The sequence below is a fragment of the Bos indicus x Bos taurus genome, chromosome X (assembly GCF_003369695.1).
Source record: "Bos indicus x Bos taurus breed Angus x Brahman F1 hybrid chromosome X, Bos_hybrid_MaternalHap_v2.0, whole genome shotgun sequence".
Taxonomy (NCBI): domain Eukaryota; kingdom Metazoa; phylum Chordata; class Mammalia; order Artiodactyla; family Bovidae; genus Bos; species Bos indicus x Bos taurus.
The window spans coordinates 123,070,100-123,088,194 of record NC_040105.1 but is presented as its reverse complement, the minus strand read 5'-3'; the positions used below and the strand labels follow the sequence as shown (position 1 = coordinate 123,088,194).

General features: G+C 39.8%; 1 pseudogene; it reads left to right on the top strand.

Annotated features, from left to right (window-relative positions):
- The first annotated feature begins 16,575 nt into the window (after positions 1 to 16,575).
- Positions 16,576 to 17,151, top strand: LOC113886732 (annotated as a pseudogene).
- Positions 17,152 to 18,095: the final 944 nt, after the last annotated feature.

The window sequence follows — 18,095 nt, the reverse complement described above, 5'->3', positions numbered from 1 at the left end:
TAAGCAACTAACACTTTAACTTTTCATGAGGAAAATCTATTTAGGTATCCAAGCAGAAAAAGCAAGTCATCCACAAAGGTGGGACATTCTGGCCTCAGATTCTTCCCTGGAAAACTTTCCATGCTGGAAGAAAGACCAAATCGTGACTCCAAAATGCTTTACCAAGACAAGTTGTTCAAGTATGAAAATAATAGGCGGATATTCTCAAACATGAATAAATTAAACACTCAGGAAATGTAGCCCTAATGAGCTCCTTGAAAAAGAAATACTACTTGATAATGAAACTCAGACAACCAAGAGGCGAGTCTAATGAAGAACTCAGGATAGGATAACATAAGGTAATGGGACAGTAAGCATCAAATCCAATTAAACTAGAATTTAACTGAGAGAATTGTGATTGCAGAATAGTAATGTAAATATTATAAGCTCTAATAACATGAAACCCAGACAAGCAACGGAAACCAAGAGGTAGAGGGGAAGGAAGTGAGAAAAGTGGTAAGAGAACTAAGTAGCTGGTCTTTTAAGGTCACTTATATGTTAAAAATTAGATTATGGAGCCCTACAACAAATATTAGTTCAGTCTCATAATGACCTTTAGAATCTGTTCATCTGAAAGAAATCTTTCAGGAACCAACATCTCTTAGGGCAAAGAAACTTTTACCTAACGTTCAGTGAATTATTCAGTTCTATTTTATTTTTCTTTTTTAAATTTAAGAAAAAAATGTATATCTAATATTTTACTATTAAAATAATAACATGCTTCCATACGATTCAATTATTTTACATTTTTTATACTTTATTTATTTTTAATGTAAATTTATTTATTTTATTGGAGGCTAACTATTTTACAATATTGTATTGGTTTTGCCATACATAAACATGAATCCACCATTGGTGAACACGTGTTCCCTATCCTGAACCCCCCTCCCACCTCCCTCCCCATCCCAACCCTCTGGGTCATCCCAGTGCACCAGCCCCGAGCATCCTGTATCATGCATCAAACCTGGACTGGCGATTCAATTCACATATGATATTATACATGTTTCAATGCCATTCTCCCAAATCATCCCGCCCTCGTCCTCTCCCACAGAGTCCAAAAGACTGTTCTATACATCTGTGTCTCATTGGCTGACACTCATACAGGGTCATTGTTACCATCTTTCTAAATTTCATGTATATGCGTTAGTATACTATATTGGTGTTTTTCTTTCTGGCTTACTTCACTCTGTATAATAGGTTCCAGTTTCCTCCACCTCATTAGAATTGATTCAAATGTATTCTTTTTAATGGCTGAGTAATATTCCATTGGGTATATATAGCACAGCTTTCTTTTTATTTATTTATTTGTTTTAATTAGAGGCTAATTACTTTACAATATTGTATTGGTTTTGCCATACATCTACATGAATCCACCATGGGTGTACACATGTTCCCAGTCCTGAACCCCCCTCCCACCTCCCTCCCCATACCATCCCTCTGGGTCATCCCAGTGCACCAGCCCCAAGCATCCTGTGTCCTGCATCAAATCTGGACTAGCGACTCGTTTCATATATGACATTATACATATTTCAATGCCATTCTCCCAAATCATCCCCCCCTCCTACAGAGTCCAAAAGACTGTTCTATACATCTGTGTCTCTTTTGCTGTCTCGCATACAGGATTATCATTACCATCTTTCTGAATTCCATATATATGCATTAGTATACTGTATTGGTGTTTTTCTTTCTGGCTTATTTCACTCTGTATAATCAGCTCCAGATTCAACCACCTCATTAGAACTGATTCAAATGTATTCTTTTTAATGGCTGAGTAATATTCCATTGGGTATATGTACCACAGCATTCTTATCCATTCATCTGCTGATGGACATCTAGGTTGCTTCCATGTCCTGGCTATTATAAACAGTGCTGCGATGAACACTGGGGTACACGTGTCTCTTTCAATTCTGGTTTCCTCTGTATTTATGCCCAGCAGTGGGATTGCTGGGTCGTATGGCTGTTCTATTTCCAGTTTTTTAAGGAATCTCCACACTGTTCTCCATAGTGGCTGTACTAGTTTGCATTCCCACCAACAGTGTAAGAGGGTTCCCTTTTCTCCACATAAGGATTCTTCAATATCTGCAAATCAATCAATGTAATACACCACATCAACCAATTGAAAAATAAAAGACATATGATTATCTCAATAGATGCAGAGAAAGCCTTTGACAAAATTTAGCATCCATTTATGATAAAAACTCTCCAGGAAGCAGGAATAGAAGGAACATACCTCAACATAATAAAAGCTATATATGACAAACCCACAGCAAACATTATCCTCAATGGTGAAAAACTGAAAGCATTTCCCCTAAAATCAGGAACAAGACAAGGGTGCCCACTTTCACCACTACTATTCAACATAGTTTTGGATGTTTTGGCCACAGCAATCAGAGCAGAAAAGGGAATAAAAGGAATCCAGATTGGAAAAGAAGAAGGAAAACTCTCACTGTTTGCAGATGACATGATCCTCTACATAGAAAACCCTAAAGATTCCACCAGAAAATTACTAGAGCTAATCAATGAATACAGTAAAGTTGCAGGATATAAAATCAACACACAGAAATCCCTTGCATTCCTATACACTAATAATGAGAATATAGAAAGAGAAATTAAGGAAACATCCCATTCACCATTGCAACAAAAAGAATAAAATATTTAGGAATATATCTACCTAAAGAAACTAAAGACCTATATATAGAAAACTATAAAATACTGGTGAAAGAAATCAAAGAGGACACTAATAGATGGAGAAATATACCATGTTCATGGATCAGCAGAATAAATATAGTGAAAATTAGTATACTACCCAAAGCAATCTATAGATTCAATGCAATCCCTATCAAGCTACCAACGGTATTCTTCACAGAGCTAGAACAAATAATTTCACAATTTGTATGGAAATACAAAAACCTCAAATAGCCAAAGCAACCTTGAGAAAGAAGAATGGAACTGGAGGCATCAACCTGCCTGACTTCAGGCTCTATTACAAAGCCACAGTCATCAAGACAGTATGGTACTGGCACAAAGACAGAAATATAGATCAATGGAACAAAATAGAAAGCCCAGAGATAAACCCACGCACCTATGGGCACCTTATCTTTGACAAAGGAGGCAAGAATATACAATGGATTAAAGACAATCTCTTTAACAAGTGGTACTGGGAAAACTGGTCAACCACTTGTAAAATAATGAAACTAGAACACTTTCTAACACCATACATGAAAATAAACTCAAAATGGATTAACTATCTAAACGTAAGACCAGAAACTATAAAACTCCTAGAGGAGAACATAGGCAAAACACTCTCCGACATACATCACAGCAGGATCCTCTATGACCCACCTCCCAGAATATTGGAAATAAAAGCAAAAATAAACAAATGGGACCTAATTAAACTTAAAAGCTTCTGCACAACAAAGGAAACTATAAGCAAGGTGAAAAGACAGCCTTCAGAATGGGAGAAAATCATAGCAAATGAAGCAACAAACAACTAATCTCAAAAATATACAAGCAACCCCTACAGCTCAATTTCAGAAAAATAAATGACCCAATCAAAAAATGGGCCAAAGAACGAAATAGACATTTCTCCAAAGAAGACATACAGATGGCTAACAAACACATGAAAAGATGCTCAACATCACTCATTATCAGAGAAATGCAAATCAAAACCACTATGAGGTACCATTTCACGCCAGTCAGAATGGCTGCGATCCAAAAGTCTACAAACAATAAATGCTGGAGAGGGTGTGGCGAAAAGGGAACCCCCTTACACTATTGGTGGGAATGCAAACTAGTACGGCCACTATGGAGAACAGTGTGGAGATTCCTTAAAAAACTGAAAATAGAAATGCCTTATGATCCAGCAATCCCACTGCTGGGCATACACACTGAGGAAACCAGAAGGGAAAGAGACATGTGTATCCCAATGTTCATTGCAGCACTGTTTATAATAGCCAGGACATGGAAGCAACCTAGATGTCCATCAGCAGATGAATGGATAAGAAAGCTGTGGTACATATACACAATGGAGTATTACTCAGCAATTAAAAAGAATACATTTGAATCAGTTCTAAAGAGGTGGATGAAACTGGAGCGTATTATACAGAGTGAAATAAGCCAGAAAGAAAAACACCAATACAGTATACTAATGCATATACATGAAATTTAGAAAGATGGTAACAATAACCCTGTATATAAGACAGCAAAAGAGACACTGATGTATAGAACAGTCTTTTGGACTCTGTGGGAGAGGGAGAGGGTGGGATGATTTGGGAGAATGGCATTGAAATATGTATAATATCATATATGAAACGAGTTGCCAGTCCAGGTTCGATGCACGATACTGGATGCTTGGGGCTGGTGCACTGGGACGACCCAGAGGGATGGTATGGGGAGGGAGGAGGGAGGAGGGTTCAGGATGGGGAACACATGTATACCTGTGGCAGATTCATGTTGATGTATGGCAAAACCAATACAATATTGTAAAGTTAAATCAAATAAAATTTGAAAAAAAGAAAAATAATAATAAATGGAGCTAGAGGAGGAATGGTCTTTTTCCAGGGAAGCTGTTCTAGAATCTTTTGTTCTGGGCTCCTAGTATATATTCTGATGACTTTATTTTTTGTTTGTTTATTCATTAAGTCATGTCTGACTCTTTACTATCCCATGAACTGTAGCTTTCCAGGCTGCTCTATCCATGGGCTTTCCCAGGCAAGAATCCTGGAGTGGGTTGCCATTTCCTTCTCCAGGGGACCTTCCTGACAAAGGGATCAAACACACATCTCCTGTATTTGGAGGTGGATTCTTTACCACGGAGCCACCTGAGGAGCCCATTCTGATGACTGGCCTCCTTTATCTCTGAGACTTTGTTACATCTTGTGGTGTTGCTGGCTCAGTGGGTATCAGGTTTCCATTTTGTTCTTCTCCATGCTATCATCCTGCCCCTGCCCTGGCCCATTTCTCTAAGCTGTTATTAACTCTGGTGGGAGAGTCTGAGACCTGCTGCTGGCTCCCACCTACCAGTCTTGGCATGACAAATTGCCTTACTATCATACATAATACTGCCATGTAAAATAGAGTAGGCTTTCTGCTCACATACTGCTACCATCTCCTGTATCTGTTTAGATCCAAGCAGCCTATATATATCATGGACATAAAAGTCATAGAAGAAAAGCATGCTAGGAATCGGTCCTCTATACCAGAGCCAATCAGGATGGATCAGGGAATTCTGTAGATCTCACCTGTTCTAAGCAGCATATTAGCTATGCTTGACTTCAGCTACCACATTTTGCCTGCTGTGTACTTACTCTACCCTGGTATGAAATGTATTTTGCAACAGTGCAGAAGAAATATACAAGATTGATTAGACTTGGTACCATTTGTCCATACTCTTGCAATTATTGTAGTCACTGCTTGAAAAGATGCAAAAAATCCTTTATCCAGTTTTGTTCCTCTATAAAGTTTCATTTAAGTTTTAGCAGGTGTTTTTATGTGTAAATCAGATCAACTTCCCATGTTAGCTCCTGATGGTTAACGTTTTGATGTTCTGTTTGCCCAAGCAGACTGATTTGCCATTATGGGAAAATGTTTGAACTAAAAAAAGTCCTCTAAACTTTGTTCACTAATCTTATCAAAGAAAATAGAAGCAGACCATGTAGACAGAAACCTTCAAATTAAATATACCTTTCCAATTCACATGTATTTGATCAGCATTCATTATGGAACTAGGGAGGTAGTTGCTTCTTGATTCTGCAATAGCATTGAGGTTTAGATCACTTTCCACAGTCTTTAAAAATTCAGCTGGGAAAAGAATAGACAATATTAACTGCTAATAACATCTACTCTTTGGTAGTAAGTTAGGATACCTCATAGAACATGTCATTGTCCTTAACAATCCCATCTATCAGGCCTGGTGGACACCATACAATTGTGCCCTTCTGGAAACAGCCGGGCCAGCCTCGCTGTGTGGTGACAGATTGTTTAGAGTGAGCCAATAGTGGCAGAAGAGTTCAAAACCTTGTAAAGGTGATTTGTAGCCTCGTGAAGGTCTAATTTCTGCTTGAGTCGCAGGGATAGGTTATTTCACATACTGTTATTTGGATTTGGAGAACTGCGCTAATGGCCTGGGCCATTTGGTTTCCTTCTCTTTCTCTTGCATGTTTTTAAACTTTTTTTATGTGGACCACTTTTAAAGTCTTTATTGAATTTGTTACAGTATTGCTTGTTTTATGCTTTGCTTTCTTGGCTGACAGGCATGTAGGATCTTAGCTCCCTGACCAGGAATCAAATCTGCACCCCTTGCATTAGAAGGTGAAGTCTTAATCACTGCACTACCAGGGAAGTCCCTCCTTTGCATGTTTTTTATCTAGTCATTCCTTGATTACCTGACTCTTAACTAGGCATATTAATCAGAGCCATTGTGGAAACTTTAAGAAAAAGAAAGAGAAATGCACAAGCTGCAGCCTTATGGGTGTTGTTCAGGTAGATCAGGTCAATGGAGGGGGTCACATGGACTTTGGTATGAATACTGATTCTGTCTCCTGCTAGTCACATGCTCTTTGGCAAATCACTTACCCTCTCCAAGTCCCGTCACTTTATTGTCAAATGGGTAAAATGTTAGCACTGCCTTCATATGGTTGTTGAAAGGGGTGAATGAGTTGACATACAGGGGACAGTACGTAGGTAAAAAATACATCTCTTATTTGAATGCTTACTATTATTGACTCATAGGTAGTGATTAGCCGTCTCCATTTTAAGAAGTTCACAGGTTATCTGGAGTTCTATCCCCACTGAGAATCTCTGCTCCTAAAACGTTCTTGAAAGATAGCTTTTAATATGAAAAGTGAAGCATCTGCTTCAAATCTGTTTTAGAAGCTGGTTAAGATTCTGTGCTATGATGCCACTTCATAAAGCTATGTATGTATATAGGTAGGCATGTGTGTATATATTGAGTATTGATGTTGTTCCTGGCACTGTGCCTAGGTACTGGGGACACAAAGACCATGAAACATGGTCCCTACTCTTAAGAATCGAGTTGCCTAATTCTGCTTTCTGTTCTGCAATGAGGTGGCCCAGTATGTCTAAATACAGGAGTAAAAATTCCCCTTGGCATTCAAAGGTGGGTTTGATTTCTAAAGGAACCTACACTTCTCCAAACATTATTGTTTTAAACTAATCAGTAAGAAATGTTCCATTGATAATCTTTATTTTAATTCTGTTCCAGTGGCTTTTTAAGTGGAGGTACCATTGGCATTTATTAATACCATATGCCAGGCATTTTTACTGATGCTTTCTTTCCATCCTTGTGACAGTCTATGAAATCGTCCTCATGACGTTTTGCTCACAGTCATGTAGCCATAAGCGATGAAATCAGGATTTGAATCCAGACCTGTCTGACTCTAAGTCACATTTTCTGTCCATCCTTCCTTGATGCACGTAGGAGTTAAAGATGGGAGCTAATTACTGAGCACAGTTGAAGGGCCATCTTGGCTAATCTTTGTAAAGAAGGCAAAATAGCTAATTGTGATCAATTCATGTAAGTTCTCAAGGAACATTAGTGGTGTTGGGCTTAGAGATCACTTATAATGTCAAGAATGGGCTGTGTGTTCTCTCAGGTTCTTTTTCCACTGAATGGATCCAATTTTTTTTCACAGTTGATCTTAATTATTGAAATGATGAATTGAATGAATCATTGGTGGTTATCAACTGTGTGGTCCTCAACACCATTAATTTATTTAAACATCCTTCAGCTCAACTAAGTCATCTCCTGGTGACATCTGCTTGAACCATACATTTAAGATAGTTCACAGTTTACATGCACTTGAATCAAATACTAAAAACAACACAAGCAAAATGATGTGCTTTACATTTTAGTCCTGTATTGTTCTGTAAAAGTGCATATTAAAGTTTCAGAGATGCCTCCTGCTTTTTAAATAAGGATCACCAAGGGGTCTGGCAAGTGGGCAGCTGGATCCTACTAGAAAACAATGTCATCCTTGTTGAATCAATGCACTTGAATTGAAGCTGTGTCCCCAGGGCCAGTCACCATCACACTGTCCTATCCTTTTGTAGCACAAGAAATCGATTCCCCAGAACAGCTCAGGTGCAGCGGTACAGGAAAAACAATCCTGCCATTCCACACAACCCCACCTCTTCAAATCTGCACATTTCAGAAAGACCATTCTTTCTCCTCTTCCATGTCATCAAATCAACACCCCTGTGCCAGACACTGTTTTCTTCATGGGCTGAACTCCTCCTCTGATACTTCTGGGCAGACCTCACAGGCACAATTTGTTACCTGGGCCAAGTGACCTCACAACCTTCCAGGCTTTGAGTTCTCAGAGTTGTCAAAAGATCAGGTCAGGGTCCTGAGGAAAAAATGGGAATTTTTCTCCTCCCGGGTTCCCAGGTGAGAATCAGAGTCCAGATTCTTTTTCACCTCTGAAGGAGTCAGATTGGTGTGGAATCAAATTCATTAATCTTTGTACTTGCCAAAAATGGTGGGTTCTTCCCTTCCCACCATGGTGGGTTCCATTCCCTTTTCTTTTTTGGTTCTGGTGAACTTGAAAAACAGATGCTGCTTCAGGTAAATAGTTCAGTATTCACATGAGTGCAAATTACACTTCCATACCATTGCATTTATTCCAGTGATTGCACTGATTGTGTTTGACCATGTGATAATTAGGCCACATTCAGATCACAAAAGGGCTTCCTTGATAGCACAGTTGGTAAAGAATCCACCTGCAATGTGGGAGACCTGGGTTCGATCCCTGGCTTTGGAAGATCTCCTGGAGAAGGGAAAGGCTACCTACTCCAGTATTCTGGCCTGGGGAATTCCATGGACTATATAGTTCATGGAGTTGCAGAGAGTTGGATATGACTGAGCGACTTTCACTTTCCCTTTCAGATCACAAATCCCCATTCTACACACTTTGGGTTTTCTAATCCAGAATGCACTAATGGCCTATAGAGTGCTTTGGTATTAGGTGACCAGAAAAGTGTAATGTTCTTTCTACTGGGGAGGTGATAATGAAGGATAGTGGGCTGCAGTCCATAGGGTCACAAAGAGCTGGACATGACTTAGTGACTGAACAACAAGAATAACAAAATAGTCATCAGAGAGCACTTTTTCTTACGAGGAATGTTTGCTTGTCATTATAGATTCAAGCTATGTAAATGAAGGTATTGGGTTGGCCAAACTGTTTTTTCCATAACATCTTATGGAAAAATGTGAATGAGTTTTTTGGCCAACCTTATAACTGGAGAGATACATACATACCATTTGCCGTTGTTTTGGGATAGGTAATTTAATATTCAGGTATGTACCTGTTTAACATGAAGTTATCCATTACAAATTCATGGGGACATTTGCCAGAAGAGGAAGTCAGATTCAGCCTGTGGCCAAATTGAGAGCCTTTTCTTTCTCATCCATTCTCTCTGATTTCAGTTCTTTCTTCCATTTAACCGTATGAGCACCTCAGTCAACTCTGAGCCAGGTGAAGAGTGTGCAGTCAAATATGTTGACTGAGGGATGGACTGGGCAAATGTTACCTTCCCTGTAATGGACCTGTGGGCATTTAAAAAGAGGACTGCATGGAGAGAGCTATCCTTAATGGGAAGTAACAATGTCCTGATGATGGCTTTTGAGGTACTAGCAGGTAACTGCTGCTTCTGCCCCTGATGAAGGCTGTCCCTAGACAAGGAGTAATTGCCAGTGAGTGACTAGGTGAAACTGGGAATAGCGCCCCTTGAGCTACCAGTGGAATTAGGCAGTGTCTGTTGGAAGAGGGCCACTGTTCTGACAGGTGGGGGCAGAGGAGCAGAGGAGTAAGGCAGAGTGGGAAGGTAAAGTCTGGGGAACAGGAGGGATTTAGGAGAGATTGAATCCAAGTCCTCTATCTACTTCCTCCATCTAACAGATGGCAGTAGTGATGCTCTTGGAGCTTCCCATCTAGTCAAGAAGACAGACCTCAATCAGATGCTTCATGCATTCACCAAAGAGGTATTGAACTTACTACGTAACAAACATGGTGGGTGCTATGAAGAAAAAGTACATGTTTTGAGAGACCTGACCTCACCTGGAGTGTTGGTGAAATCCACTGATGGAATTTCACAACCCAAAGAAGTGAGACTTGAGGTGAGATATCAGAAATGAATATGAAGAATGAAGAGCTATTTAGGCAAGGGTGTATAAAAGGAACCTTCCCCAAAGATGGATGAGCAGGTATAAGGAGATAATCCAGTAGGTTCTAGTACATTACCTGAAGGCCAGCATGTCTGAAGCAGAGCACATGATGGAGGGAGTGAGTAAAGCTGAGACTGAAGAGATAGGAAGGGGGCAGCCCCTTCCAGGCCTACCTGTTCATGGTAAAAAAAAAAAAAAAAGAAAGTGTTGAAACATTTTTGTAATAACAATGTTAAGCCATTAGCAGGTTTTCAGTAAGATAATGTTTTAATTAGCTGACTCCAGCTATAAGGAGGTGAAGAATGGATCAAAGCAGGAGCCCCACTGGAGGTAGTGGGAGTCTTTAGGAGGCTGCCGTAGTGGACTAGACCAGGCACAGCTGACTTAGACTGGGATGGAAGCAGTGGAAGAGAAAAATGGATGTACTGTGTGACCTTGGGCAGGTCTTCACCTCTCTGAACCTAAACAGGCTTATTTTCCTTCAGGTTGGGCCTGTCATATCTAGTGATTTAAGAGCATGCTTTGCTCGCTCACATCATCTGCCTGCTATAATCTCTCTTGAGATGGCAACTATTCAACAAAACATTCGTCCACATTTGATATCTGAGGGAAAGACAGAGCTAGCTTTGAATTCTTTAGAATTGTATTTATTGCAATTCCTTAACGTTGGTGGGCTGGATGAGTTGTACATTTTGGTGATACAGGTGACTTTTAAATGAACGAAGAAACACTGCCACACCTGTTATTCCTCTGATCCTAAAGTACTAAACAAAAGGACTAACACATGTCTTCCCTGTATTCAGCAGTAATTAAATACAGCTACACTTATTTAGGAAACTGATAACAGTAGAGAAATGTAGTGTCAGCTATCTGGAAAAGAGACAGTCCAAGGACTACCTTTTGTTCTTAGAGTTAAAAACACTTCCAAACAAAACTGAAAAGAAAATGCCTTTCAGGGTTATGATATCTTTCCTCCAAGCCTTTGAAACTTGGCAAACATTTCTTGCCAGCTCATCACACTAAGCTCTGTTGTAAACTTACATAAAACTTACACAAGCTTCATTCAGTAGGGAACAAATCAGTCTGTGAGTAAAGTTTTGATTCTAGGTGTTCCAGCAACATTCCTGGTGAGAGTAGGAAAACATCGAAACTAGATGCCTGAACCTTTTTTATTTTTTATTTATTTATTTTTTAACTTTACAATATTGTATTGGTTTTGCCATACATCAACATGCATCTGCCATGGGTATACATGTGTTCCCCATCCTGGGCATACACACTGAGGAAACCAGAATTGAAAGAGACACACGCCTAAACCTTTCAAATGGCTTGGTTCCATGTGATTGACCTTTGTTGTAGCTAAGGTTCTCTGGACAGTACTTTGTCCTAGACATCTTTGGTGATGGCAATGATGGGGAGCTAGCAAGTGAACAGGAGATGGCAAGAGTGAACACTGACATTTTAGGAATTAGTAAACTAAAATTGACTGGAATCGTCGAATTTATTTCAGATGACCATTGTATCTACTACTGTGGGCAAAAACTTAGAAGAAATGGAGTAGCCCTCATAGTCAACAAGAGTCCAAAATGCAGTACTTGGGTGCAATCTCAAAACAGCAGAATGAGCTCTTTTTGTTTCCAAGGCAAACCATTCAATATCACAGTAATCCAAGTCTATGCCCCAACCACTAATGCCCAAGAAGCTGAAGTTGAACAGTTCTATGAAGACCTATAAGTCCTTCTAGAACTAACACCTGCCAAAGATGTCCTTTTCATCATAGAGGACTGGAATGCAAAAGTAGGAAGTCAAGAGATACCTGGAGTAAAAGGCAAATTTGGCCTTGGAGTACAAAATGAAGCAGGGCAAAGGCTAACAGAGTTTTGCCAAGAGAATGCACTGGTCATAGCAAACACCCTCTTCCAACAACACAAGAGATGACTCTACACATGGACATCACCAGATGGTCAATACCAAAATTAGATTGATTATATTCTTTGCAGCCAAAGATGGAAAAGCTCTATACAGTCAGCAAAAACAAGATCAGGAGCTGACTGTGGCTCAGAACATGAACTTCTTAATGTAAAATTCAGACTTAAATTGAAGAAAGTAGGGAAAACCACTAGACCATTCAGGTATGATCTAAATCAAATCCCTTATGATTATACAGTGGAAGTGACAAATAGATTCGAGGGATTAGATCTGATAGAGTGCCATTGTACAAGAAACACTGTACAGGAGGCAGTGATCAAGACCATCCCCCCAAAAAATAAAGGCAAAAAGGCAAAATGGCTGTCTGAGGAGGCCTTAGAAATAGCTGAGAAAAGAAGAGAATCTAAAGGCAAAGGAGCAAAGGAAAGATTACCCATGTGAATGCAGAGTTCCAAAGAATAGCAAGGAGAAATAAGAAAGCCATCTCCAGTGATCAGTGCAAAGAAATAGAGAACAACAGAAGGGGAAAGACTAGACATTTCTTCAAGATGTCCATATGTTTTTCAAGTCAGGAGCAAGACTGACAAGGATATCTGTAGTCACTGTTCTTATTCAGCTTTATAAATGAGATCTTAACCATCTCATTGGGAAAAGAAAAATATAAGGGTTGAAAACATTTTTATTTTCACAGATGGGATGATTGTCTACACAGATAATGTACTAAAATATGTAGACAAATGAGTATAACTAAATGGTTTTTCCTGTGGTCATGTATGGATGTAAGAGTTGGACTGTGAAGAAAGCTGAGCGCCAAAGAATTGATGCCTTTGAACTGTGCTGTTGGAGAAGACTCTTGAGAGTCCCTTGGACTGCAAGGAGATCCAACCAGTCCATTCTGAAGGAGATCAGCCCTGGGATTTCTTTGGAAGGAATGATGCTAAAGCTGAAACTCCAGTACTTTGGCTACCTCATGCAAAGAGCTGACTCATTGGAAAAGACTCTGCTGCTGGGAGGGATTGGGGGCAGGAGGAGAAAGGGATGACAGAGGATGAGATGGCTGGATGGCATCACTGACTCAATGGACGTAAGTCTAAGTGAACTCTGGGAGTTGGTGATGGACAGGGAGGCCTGGCGTGCTGCGATTCATGGGGTCAGAAAGAGTCGGACACGACTGAGCGACTGAACTGAACTGAAATGAATATATGGTTCCACGAGGTTTCTGGGTATAGGCTCAATATATAAAAATCAATAGTGATCCTCTTCAACAGGAAGAATCAAGGAGAAAATGTTATAAAGACAAATTCTGACAACCAACATGGCACCCAATATTGGTATCTCTTTTCCCATGTTTCACTCGTTTCAGGTCCTATGTTGTTTTTGTAAGGTTTGCCCCTCTGCCCCCAGTATGTTTGGATCAAGAAGTTTGTTCTTCCTTTCTTCTAGGCCCTTTAAAAAGAAATCAACTAATTTAGACCAAAGAACAAGTGAAGAGGAGACAGGATCATTGGGAAGAATTTAGAGAATACTCCTATCCAGTGGTTTCTCTTACAGGTCCATAGTGACTCTGCTATAGCTACTGCTTCTGTACCAGCTTATTCAAAATTCAGTTTGTTCCTATCTCTAAGTAAAGGACTTGACAGCTCATTATAGAATGTACTCCCTCAACTTGAGTGTATTCAAGCAAGAAATCTATCAAGTTACTTTCTTTTTATTACTACAATGGACTACTACTCACCATATAAACCAAAATAATGTCATTTGCAACAACATGGATGCAACTAGAGATTATCATACGAAGTGAACTGAGTCAGAAAGAGAAAGACATACCATGTGATGTCACTTATATGTGGAATGTAGAGTATGACACAGGTGAACCTATCTATAAAACAGGAACAGACTCAAGGACATAGAGATCAGACTTGAGGTTGCCAAGGAGGAGGAGGGGAGAAGGATGGACTCGGCATTTGTGGTTGGTAAGTATACACTATTACATGTAGAACTGGTAAATAAGAAGGTTCTGCTGTATAATACAGAGAACTTCATCCATTCTCCTGAGATAAATCATAATGGAAAAGAATATTTTAAATATATATATTTATTTATGTAAAACTGAGTTACTTTGCTGTACAGCAGAGATTGGCTCAACATTGTAAATCAATTCTATTTCAATTTTTAACAAAGAAGAAACACTTCATATATATAAAAGAACCTAGATAAAGTATGTTTGCCTGTGTATGTGTGTGTATGCTCTCTAAACTAATAATCCTCTAAGGACAAAAAAACCATGACTTTGAACAAGTATATACCTTAAATGAAAATAAAGGATCAAAACATATTGTAAAGAATAAGAAGAAAAAGCTTTGTATTTATAACTACTATAATGGAGTGAGTCCCTGGTAGGAAAAGTGGAAGCTTTCATAGGAAAAAATATCGTTTCTGAAACATGGAAACACTGTCACACTAACTAAAACACAGTCTCTGAACATAATAGGAATTATCCCACTTTGTTTAATGAAAGGACAAACTTGACTCTATTTTAGTGAGCTCAGACTGTCAGCTACTTTCAAGCACATAAGCTCTATTTCCTTAGTTATTTATGTAATTTATGAATAAATACTAGAATTAGAGTTTATTTGCAAGATAAATTGCAAAATTGGAAAGGATAAAAAATTCCATTTACATAGTAGAAAAACCCATAATAAATTTGGAGCTATACCTAATAAAATGTATGTCTTTTAAGGAAATATTATGAGCTTTTATTGAATTCCATAAACAATGAACAAAATTTAAATAATAGAAGATATATACCTTTTAAATTGTTTGGAAGATTCAATATCATACATAAATCAATTCCCCACAAATTAACTTGCAGTTCAGTACAATTCCAATCAAACTCTCCAACAGTTTTTTTTTCCCCTAGAACTTGGCAAACTTGCCCTAAAATCTATGTGGAAAGAGGGTAAAGATTAGTCAAGATTCTCTACAGAAGAAAAACAATATGAGATTAGCTCTATAAGATATTAATAATTGTTATTCACTTATATTACAAAAGTGTGATATTAGTACAAGGACAGACAAGTGTACCAATAGAACAAAATTGAAATTCCAGAAACAAACTCATACATAAATGAGGACTTGGTTTATGACAGAGGAGACATTACAAACCAATAGAATAGTCCTGGGAAAATTGGCTATGTAGATGGTAAAAAAAATTCCTACCCTATACTATACAGACAGAGAAGGCAATGACACCCCACTCTGGTACTCTTGCCTGGAAAATCCCATGGACGGAGGAGCCTGATAGGCTGCAGTCCATGGGGTCGCTAAGAGTTGGACACGACTGAGCGACTTCACTTTCACTTTTCACTTTCATGCATTGGAAAAGGAAATGGCAACCCACTCCAGTGTTCTTGCCTGGAGAATCCCAGGGACTGGGGAGCCTGGTGAGCTGCCGTCTCTGGGGTCGCACAGAGTCGGACACGACTGAAGCGACTTAGCAGTAGCAGCAGCAGCAGCAGCATACTATACAGAAATGTAAACTCAAGATGGATTAAAGATATAAATGTTAAAAGCAAGAATTATTTGATCTTGAAAAAGACAAAGAATACCTTAATGATCTCAAAGTAGGGAAAGGTTTCTTAAAAACACAAAATGGAAACTATACAAGATAGATACATTTGCCTTCATTAAAAGTAAAGACTAGTTGATGAGGTATATATCACAAAGAAAATTTTAAATAATGAGCCACACGTTGGTGGGAGCTATTTTTAGCTCTTATAAATAAGGAAGGATTAACATCTAGAAGGAGAGGGGGCATTAATATCTAGAGGAGAAGGGGACGCCAGATGATGAGATGGTTGGATGGCATCACCAACTCGATGGACATGAGTTTGAGTAAGCTCCTGATGGACAGGATGATGGACAGGAAACCCTGGCGTGCTGCAGTCCATGGGGTCGCAATGAGTTGGACACGACTGAGCAACTGAATAGAATATCTAGAATCTGCACTCTAAAAATCATTATAAGACAGATATTCATTAGAAAAACATACAAAGGATATGACCAGGCATTTTACAGAGGGATAACCTGATTCAACTGTGGTAGTGGTGGTCGTTTAGTTGCTCAGTCGTGTCTGACTTTTGCAACCCCATGGACTGTAGCACCCCTGGCTCCTCTGTCCATGTGATTTCCAAGCCAAGAATACCGCAGTGGCGCTCACCTTGCCACCCAGCAATCTGGGCCTGTGCGAGGAGCCTGCCAGGACAAGTTATACGTGCCCAGGCCATAAGTCCTGACACTCTACTTTGCCGCTGCCGCAGCTTCCACTTCTAGGCGTCAAGGCCACCATCTTGCTTTTATGGAAGCAGCAGGAGTCCAGACGCGAAAGTTCTGAGCTGGGAGTCTTGGTGAGTGAAGCTGCAGTCATGCCGTCTTTGTCACTGCGCCTCACTGTGGTATGCTCGAACAACCAGAACTGGAGCATGGAGGTGCACGACATCCTTAGCAAATGAGGATTCAGTGTCCGGTCCTGAAGAACAGGAACAAACGTGAAGCTTCCAGGACCAGCACGCGACAGGCCAAACGTTTATGATTTCAGAACCACGTGTGACGAGATGTACAAAGACCTTCTTAGGAAAGACAAAGAACTGTATATGCAGAATGGCGTTTTATGGATGCTGGAAAGAAATAAGAGTATCAAGCCCAGGCCAGAGAGGTTCCAGGACTGCAAAGATCCTTTTGACCTCATCCTCTCCTGTGAAGAGCGAGTGTATGACCAGGTAGTGGAAGATATGAATTCCGGGGAGCAGGAGACCTGCCAGCCTGTGCATGTGATCAACGTGGACACCCACAAAGAGGCTACGCTGGGAGCATTCCTCATCTGCGACCTGTGCCAGTGCGTCCAGCTCATGGGGGACATGGAGGATGGGATCAGCAAACTGCTGCAGGTGTTCCAGGAAAAGAGCGGCAGGAGCTTCCTGCACACCGTCTGCTTCTACTGAGCCCAGCCTGATGCCCGGCCCACAGCCCACATGAAGCCATTTTCTTCAGTTTCCTTTTGGTAGTACTTTTCCCTTCCTGATACTTGTTTTTACCTTTAGGTATTCTGCTGGTGGACATTAGCAATACCCAGTAAATGGTACTGTATGCAGTGAGAAGATACAGAAATGCCAGATCACAAAACAAACGTTTTTCCCATCCCTCTTTCCCTTATGAGTAGAATCTTGACTGTGGTTTTTTTTTTTTTTTCTTTAACCAAAAAAGATAAAACGGTTGATAGCACATTTCCCCCAAGACATCTGCCTCTCACTGAACGTCCCTTTTCCAGCTTCCCTAACTGCTTATAATGTAAGAATTCCTGAATAAAGCAACAGGATCCACTTTTGTAAAGGATCCTGCCATTGGCCAATAAATAGATGTCGATGGTCATTAGTAATAATATTACCAAAAGGAATACTGGCGTGGGTTGTCATTTTCTTCTCCAAGGGATCTTCTTGACCCAGGTATCAAACCTGGATCTCCTACATTGCAGGTGGATTCCTTACCGGCTGATCCACAAATGAGAAAAGGTTCTCAACCTCTCAAGTAATGAGGAAAAGGTAAGTTAAACTCAACATAACTTTCACAAGGGTCAAATTAGCAAACATAAAAGACATTGACCCTTGTCTTTCACAAGGGAGGGTCAAATTAGCAAAAATTAAAAAGCATGATCATGCCAAGTGGTCATTCCACAGAAAGATGCAGGGAACTTGAAGTTCTGGTGGGAATATAATTGTATACAGCTCCTTTGGAGAGCACTAGCAATATCTAGCAAAGGTGTGCATGCCTTATTATGGTCCCAAAGTCCCTCTTCTAGATGTTTACCAGGGAGAAATCCTTGCATGTGTGAGAAGACATAAACCAGAATGTGTATTGCTCTATCAAAAGTGAATGGCCAGATATGAGA